Genomic DNA, 9,732 nt, shown 5'->3' with positions numbered 1-9,732 from the left:
ACAATGATTATAGTTTCCTACACTTGAGCATTACAATTATCTAAATGAAGGGAATTGGCTGAAATTTTGTATTTTTGAGTGATTATTGTGAGATTTGTTTCCTTGTATGTGGTTAAAATATTAATTGCCAATGGATTGTAATAATAATGAGGTGGAAAGGGCATACATGTGATTCAACTAAAGAAGATTGATATTATTTTATATTTTGTAAAATGGAGATTTCATTCGATAGGCATTCTGGATTCAATTTTCATTCTTGGGAATGAAAATTGAAATGCAAATGCTAATTAAAAATTTATTGGGAACAATATGAAAAGGAAAAAGCGCTTATAAATGCAAATAAGTTATTGGATAGGAATAGTAGAGATTATATATCAAAGACTGTTATTGGTCTAATGAAAATATCATAATTCAATTTTAGATAAGAAATACACATAGATTATCTCCATGAAAATTTCATTGAAAAAGTGTCAGTCATTGAAAATAATTGCTAGTAAATAGGGTTTTCTACTTTTTAAAAGTTTGGATCTCTTTTTATTAGTCTACACTTTATAAATTTATAGTCCTTCTCTGCTAGGTCTAAAATTTTATCTCAAGCCTTTCATGAGACTTCAAGGAAAGGAGATTCATAATAAAGGTATAACATTTCAATAATGTGTTTCCTTAAGGTTTTTAGTCTCTTCCATGTAGGGGTAAGATCTCTTCTTTAACATTATTGTTGTAGGGTTAATTTGAACCTAGGATTATAAAAAATAGCAATTATAAACTCTCAACATTCCTTTGCATGTACTCTTGGCTTGAGATAGAAAATAACAATATTTAAAAAGGGAAATCTTTTACACATGATAAACTAGTAAATGGTTTTGATCCCTTGACATTGCATCCTATCCTATGGTTGTTATCTTACATGATATTTATAGTAGCGGAGGGCCCCCACCCACTTTGGTTGGGGCTGATTAATGGCAAAGGTATCTCGCCTTGCCATGAATTCTAGTTTTTCTTAAGAATGGTATTTAGTAGATAGATAGATTGGTTGATATCCACTTGAAGTCACTTGATTCTCCAGCAAACAATAGTAGGAAGCGCTGATCAAACCACTAGTTCATCTTCATCTGATGGAAGGGACTTTAGCTTCGATCTTGATTATCTCTAATAGGATTAATGACACCCTAACGGTCAGTTTCAAAATTTCCTATAGGAAATTTTCTGCTATATTAATCAAATATTAGATATAAGAACTTACATTTCTCATTTTAGTTGATTCCGTTATTTACAAACACAAATGAAGAAGAAAATCTATAAATATCTAAAAATATACATGTTTGAAGGTGAATTACTAGATAAATAGCTTTCAAGATTACAAATGAACACGAATATTGTGATGATCAAACCCCTTTCTATCCCCCTTCTACGAAAAAAAAAAGACATCAAATATTCAATGATAATTCCACATCCAAAAGATAATGTAATATATAAAAGTCTAAGTCTTAACTTTGGAAATAGATTTCAATTTACTTAGTACAAATATCATATTGAACCTAGAAAAATTCACTCTAAGACACATAATCCTTATCATTTCATGAATAACAACTCTATAAATATAAATGACCTTCAATATTTAGAATTTATACGGATTGCCAAAAAACAAAATCACTTATAGAGATAATATATTTCTTAGGTATTCTTAGGTATTCTTAGTTGTTTCATATGTACCAAGATAATACCAAGAATGAGCTACCATTCTTAGACATTTGGCCAAATATAGGTAGTAAACAAGTGGGTCAAAATTTATCATCAAAACCATCTATAGTCAACAATCAACTTAGATCAAATGGTTGCATCTTAGAGAATATTGCTACAATAATTCTCACCACATATTAATTGATATTTCTCTTTCCAAATAATTATATGGATATGATGCTTCAATATTTAGCATGTTAAAAAATAACTTATAGTAAGCTACAAATGAAGAAAAAGATATATCTATATAAGAAGAATATAGAGAGGATATTTGAGGTGGGTGACATGGTATCTTCGAGTTTTCAACCATATATAAAATTTTCCATAAAGAATAGTTGATACTAAGAGATCAAACACAAGTTTTATGGACCCTACAAGATAAGAAGAAAGGTGGGAGAAGTTGTTTATGAGGTGGAGCTTCTTGCATATAGAATAATCTATTACATGTCTTCCATGTTTCATGCTTGGAAAAATCTCTTAGTTGTATATTAGTCCTTTAATCAATTTTATTATATTAAATGAAAGGAGACTAATCTTTATTTTTCTATCTATGATTGATACCAGATTAATAGCATGATAAATAGAAGAATAACTTAATATCTTATAACATGGAAGAGTCTATCAATAGAATAAGGTACCTATGAAGGACCTCAAACTTAGGAGTATCTCAATTCACATTTCTTTAAAGGAAATCAAGGTTGGTGATGAGGAACTTGTGATGCCCTAAACAAGTTCAATTTTCAATTTAAATTTTTTTAGCTTATTATCTATATCTTTTGATGAGCTAAGGTAATACAATTAAGAAATATTCTTTTTTTTAATCAATAATGGACACTTTTTAAGGTGCTAAAACACTATTTTTGTTCAAATCTGCGAGCACACTAGCCCAAAGAAAGTATCAAGCATGCAAACCTAGTGGCCCAATGGGGATTCTTGGTGGCAGTTTCACCAAGCAAGTGTTTTAACTGTTGTACTGCATTGGTCACCCCCAAATATTCTTTTATTTTAACTAGCCCTATTTTAATATATATTTTTATTAGAGAGTAGCCTTTTGAAAAAATAAATAATATTTAAACTGGTATTGGAGTTTTTCATGATGCAAATTTCTCCATTCAAGTCTTTTTTAAGATGTTTCCATACTATTTTCCATTTTTATTTTGAGAAGGTGGAAACTTTAATGAAAATTCTAAATTATTTCTATCTTATTATAGCATTGAACTTCTTAGGTACCCATACCTATGGTTTTTCTAGATATATTTTGGGTTAGAGATTTCTAGGAGATGTTTTCCTTTTTTATCTTCTTAAATTTACATTGTATGAAAATCTCTATGTATAATAATTTTTTATGAAAAAATAGATAGAGGATTCTAGATTTTGGATGAAAATAGTCTATTAGTTCTAATGCTTATAGATGAAACCCATTTGATTCTAGTGATAATTCTCACTTAGAGAGTGCAATAGAACTTCATATGAATGTGCAAAACAACTAGAGTTAATGCAGTATTCTATGTAGGTGTGAGTTTTATCATATTTATTTTCAAGATTATTATATAAGCATTTGATATTGTGTGCACAAGTTGCAATTACTTTGAACACCTTAGTGCAATTTTTTTTAAGCATCTTTTTTGGGGGGGGGCTGAAATCGAATGATATAATAATGAGATTTATAATGTGTAAATTATTATTATTTTCCAACAATTATAATATTCATTATATATTTTATTTTTATATTTGTATAGGTATCATGGCTATTGTGGCAACCTATTATCCTATAATAATTACTTTCATATGATTTATAGAAGTTACAACATTTTTTATATGATTCAGTATTTATGGAATTAATTTGGAAACTTTCATAGATCTAATTTTGCTCATAAAATTATTATTTAACTCATTTCATGTAGTTGGTTTGATGAATAAAAGATAAAAAAGAGTACATGTCTATCAAATTTATTTTGTAAATAAGTAATTTTATTTGTGATTCTTTTAATTGTTAGTGTTGAGTGCAAGATAGTGAGGATCAATTGCAACATCTAAATTACTATATCTTTAGCAAAGAATGTAATACACCATACTCATGCAAACTTTGTAGGTTCTCAATACTACTATGTTTAAGAGATTGTCTAAATAGAGAAGGTGTTTTTCTATGGAGAATTTTATGTAATGACCATTAAAAGATTATATTGGTGTAGGAAAGCAATACAAATTTAACTCTCTATTGTTAAAAATTGTTTATGATTATCAATTATTTTTTTGTATTGTGAATATAAATTGATATATTATTAGGATTAGGTGAATTATTTTCCTTGGAAGTATTAATGTATAATTTCAACTTAATTTTTTTTCGAATAAATTATTCATATATCTTTAAAATCAAGGAATTAAACAAATATATCTTCAAATTTATGAAATGAGAAAAATAGGGTGACCATGTGAAAATGGAGAAATTTTCAATCAATTATTTATTCTCTAATTATATAATTATATTGTTGTAAGATGACATTGAATGTATCATTTATATTAAAAATTTAAATTAGTGAGGTAGTGGAGTGTCTTCACTTTAAGTAGGGGTTGAATGGTGTCATTCGTTGCTCACGGTGGACAAATTGGGAGCTACCTTTTTCCATTATGGCTTGGTCAAATGTTCTATTGGATGAAATACATTTTATTTATGGGTGGTCCATTTAAATGTGGGGAATGAGATAGATTAAAGGTTATAGGTAGGGATTTTTTATTTTTATTTTTAAAGATGAGTTCACTTTTGTATATCTAATGTTATCTTTGAATTGCATTATTTTATTGTTGCTCTTGTTATTCTATTATATGATTTATACTTTTTTTCTTTATAGGATTTTACACAATAGTGAATATTTTCATTGTGTTGTTTACTTGGTTTCTCAATAGACCTCAAGCATTTTTGCACAAAATACCTTTGAAATATTTTAGGTTTTTTTTGCAACCTCTTGACATCATTATAACCAATTCACTTTCAAAAGCCTTAAAATTACCACTTGTGCACAAGATCAATTTTTATCTTTCAAATAATATATGTTAACATAGTTTCTTATTTTTTTTCCTTTTCCCAATTTCTATTTTTTAAAATGTCTCTTATCTTCTCTTAGTATCAATTTTTTTATTTCTCTATTTTAATTCTAAATAACTTATATTTATTTTTAATTTACATATAAATTTCAATAGAAAATCAATCAAAAGATATTTTATTATCTTTTATTCCAAATAATTTAAATAATTTTTCACATATACTTAAATGTAATTGCCTGTTAATATCTTTTTTTAACATATGGTATTAAACTATATTTCAAAATATAAAAAACCAACTTCATTTAATAAATTAAAAAAATTATAAAATTATAAATAACTAGCAGATGCACATTTTCTATTGCATGCAACGGAGAGTTGATAGGACACCTATGTGTGGAATAGGAAGACAATATATAGACGAGATTGCAACACATGATAAAAGCAGGAAAGCCCAGATCGACATCATGTAACTGGTTTTTGAAGCTGATAAATGGAAAATATATAAAGTCAAGTGAGTTGGAACATACAAGAAGATAAACTCGATATACAAGAAATTAATATGTTGTTGTTTTTTTATGCAATGTGAAGTGTACAAACATACATGGCGAAATTGTAAAAGAGTTTTTATTGGTCATAATCAAAGAGACACTGTCAATATATAGACGAGATTGCAACACACGATAAAAGTAGGAAAGCCCAGATCGACATCATGTAACTAGTTTTTGAAGCTGATAAATGGAAAATATATATAAGTAGGTGAGTTGGAACATACAAGAAGATAAACTCGATATACAAGAAATTAATATGGTGTTGGTTTTTTTATGCAATATGAAGTGTACAAACATACATGGCAAAACTGTAAAAGAGTTTTTATTGGTCATAATCAAAGAGAGACACTGTCAAAAGTAATCATTTTTTTTTTAGCAATGAGAGAGAAGGAAATTCTGAGCTATGTAAATTGGTGCATCAGATCGCTAGCAAGCTGAAAGAAGATAGAAAATATGTAATTAAGAGAAAATTAAGCTAATATGGAAATGCACTAAAAAAGAACTTGAAGTATATGATTATACAAATATATGATTATGCAATAAATTTCAACAAATATGATGGCATATAAATGTACCCTAAGAATGGCTTTATTGTTAATTAATCACTGTTAACTCAGATTTTCTGTTGAGTATTTGATTATTTAAATATTTGTCAATCCAAATAAGAAAAAGTGCAATCAAGTAAGAGATTAGTAGAAGAATACAAAAAGGTGGGTGTAGCGTAGCACCTGTATGATATCAGGTCAAGGTACCAGACGAAGAGGGTGCAGTCTATAATCCTATACTGTTATAATTCGAATAAGAAGAAGACTTCCCTAATGACAACCAAAAGAGATTAATTTCTTGTGCCTATCTAAATATATTTTGTAATCATCAAATAGATAAAATTGAAATGGGAGATTTTTTAATAGTTCTCATATTGAGATGGTAGGTGCTAGGATCTACCTTAATTGGTGCCCCAACCATTTGAGGGGATAAAAATAATCATTCAAAGAGTTGAAAGAAGAGTTGTTGCAAGACTAAGGGAATGGGTAATGTTTTGGTAACATACAATAAAAAGATTTTGAATTTTATGAAAACAAAATATACAATAACAATTAGCATTAACAAAACATTTTTAAAAAATGAACACAAATATCAATTGTTAATTGCAATTATTGTATATTTATTGACAAAATAACATTGATAAAAAATGTAGAACACTAAAAAGTATCATCCACAATTAGATGGTTTCTGAATAGGTATGCACTACAGTTGCACAACTCACGGTTAGATTTGTTAGTCTTCAAAATTTATATGTTGTTGAAAATGGATGAACAGTGTGATCTACAAAGAGATTTGTTAAATTGACATAATATCATTTAACAATCCAAAAGCGGGATGTTCACAAGTGAATTTATATATAGCATTCATTATTATGCAGTTTTTTATAGGCAATGTGATATCAGAACTTCCAATATTTGGAAAAAGTAATTAGTCATCAAGATCTAGTAGCATATGGTTGAACATTTAAGCAAAACATATCTAGAGGGTCTTATATTTTGGCATATATATAAGCAATCATAAATAAATATCATATTTCTAAATTGTATGCATATTAATGAATAGTGAGCACTCATAAACAAGATTTGGGCAACAAAAAATGAAGAATTGTCCTTCAACAGCAATGGTTTTTAATGAGATCTTCAAACTACAGCTCCAACATCAGTGGGATTTTGTATGTATATATTTCATAAAGGCTGAGATTTAGTGGCTTACTGTCACCAATACTTCTACTATATCTTAAAATCTAATTCATTGTTGAGAAGATAGCAGCCAAATTTCAAGTATGTACATCTTCCCTGCTTAATATAGATTTAGATGATATGCATAGAAAGTATCAATACACAATAGATTTATAAGAACATGGTTTGCTCTTGGTGATGGTAATCACTTGATGGATTTATTGGAAAAAATTTCAAACAGTACAATTGTTATTGATTGCTAGTAGACTACAAAAATCTGAATGTAATAACTTGTTTGTCTATATCAAAGCGTGTAATGTCTATTTGGAATGCATAAGCCAAGCAATGCTGAGAATTCCAAAGAATTATCCATTGTAAATGGACAGATTTGGCAATCTATTTGTTTGAAAAATGTTTTGGGTTATAAGCATCTCAATTTCTTTGAAAAATGGTGTTGGTTAGACTTTTTTTTTAAGAAATCTTGGTTGTGGTTTGATTGTGAGAATGATGACTTTCAATGAGTGTGAGGCCAACACATTCTCTAGAACCCAACAAATACAATTTGCTTGAATATTTTGGAAATTGTGATTCAGAATGCTAATGAATAGTTGGGTTTGGTAACATTGGAATCCTTTCGCCGAATTGTTGATCTGTTATCTAAATCTCAATGAATAGTTTCATCAACGTAAATTTCATTCCTTATCTACCAAATTGGGTGTCAACTGAAAAGCTTTGTTATGCTTCAGCCAATCACTCAATACAATGCTAAAGTCTGAAAATGTAAAAGGAGCCCATAGCGTGAAAACTTGTGAAGGAAACATAAGTTATTGTTCAGGTTAGAAGAAATTAGTGACAAATGTGTGGAAAGGCAAGAAAGAAAATATAGTTTGAAATAGAAACAAACCAAAGAAATATAGCTACGTAGCACGGAAAGATGATCTCCAATGTGGAGGGGAGAAATATAGAAAGTCATGACGGAGGTAAAATAAAAACAGTGCTGGTAAAAAAAATAGTGAAAGAGAGAAGCATATTAGACAATCCTTAATTAATAAGGGTTTGGTACCCCCTTAAAATAAGGGGTTTTCCATCATTACATGTTATCTAGAAGTGATCTCTAAGAGTACTATTGGTGATACTTGACAAATCCTAAACATACACAACAACATTTAGCAAAGCCTTAAAAAGCACAATTTTGCATGATGATAGAGATTGTAAAGCTGTGCAACTATAATATAATTATCATGGGTCTTTGTGTGAGGAAATAATCACAATTGGTTCTCAAATTGAAACACAAAATGTCCACACAAGGTTTTCTACAAGATAGGATTCTATTTGCATCTTTGTTGATAAATTTTTCTTTCGAGGAATTTCTTGTATACAATAACAAATAAAAATAAAAAACTAAATAACTAATTCAACATTACCAAAATTTACAAAAGAAAATAAAAACAAATGCACAAAGAAAACGGTATAATGAATTTGTTAAGATAAGTTAAAAAGCACCTATAGGAGACATGGAGATGTTAACAAATTGGGAATTATTGATGTGGGTGTGGAATATTTGGGTGAAACTCTAACGAGCAATTGCCTTTAAATGATTTCATACTTTTTAAATTTGACAAAGGCATGGGGATTTTATGTAGGATTAATGAACAAGTTAGGTACGTGTATTCTTTGTTGTTGTGCATCTATTTTTGGTTGTAGGGTTTAGGTGAAAATAGAATTACCTAAAACCTATCATATATTTTGATGTCATATATTTCATTTATATTATTATTATTTTGTTTTTAATATATTTTATTTATATTATATTTAATATAAAATGAATAAACATAAATATTAAATATTGAGATATAATATATCTTTATATATTAATATAATATAAAATTGAACATTTAATATATTTAATTTTATATATTAAATTTTAAATTATATTATACAATTCATAAATAACTATATATTCTCCATTTAATTATGTATTATAATTTAAATTATATTTTTTCTATACTTTATAGTATAATTAACTGTGTACACTTATAATTCAAAATTCAAAAGTGCATAAAGTTTATTATAATATAACCTTTATATACTTTAAAGTTTATTCACTTTTGAATTATAATAAACTTTGTTTCACCTTGAAGTGAAAGCTTATTCATTTATTAAATTTATTCACTTTTAAATTATAATAAATTTTATTAGTGAAACTTTATTCACTTTTGAACTATAAGTAATAGTTTTTAAATTTGGAATCATAATATTAAGTATATAAAAGCTATATTATAATAAACTTTATACACTTTTGAAGTGTATAAATTATAAGTGCATAAAGTTTTATTATTTATATCTATATTATTTATAAAGTTTATAAACATACCTAATAATAAATTTTATAAAGTTTTACAACTTTATATATTAAATATGAAACTTTAAATTATAATATTTAAATTATATTATGATGTTAAACTTTAAAGTATATTAAAGTTTAATATAGTTTTTTTAAATTTCACATTTTAAATTAACATCATGTTTAATATTTTATATTTAATTCTATTTTTTAAATTAAAATTAAATATATATTTAATATTAATATAAATGACAATAAAATGACAACCAAAATGTTAATAATTTAAATTTAAAAATAATATTCAATATTTCAACATAAATATTAAATATAAAGA

This window comes from Cryptomeria japonica, chromosome 3 (assembly GCF_030272615.1).
Source record: "Cryptomeria japonica chromosome 3, Sugi_1.0, whole genome shotgun sequence".
Classification (NCBI taxonomy): domain Eukaryota; kingdom Viridiplantae; phylum Streptophyta; class Pinopsida; order Cupressales; family Cupressaceae; genus Cryptomeria; species Cryptomeria japonica.
Note: the sequence above shows the minus strand (reverse complement) of the source record.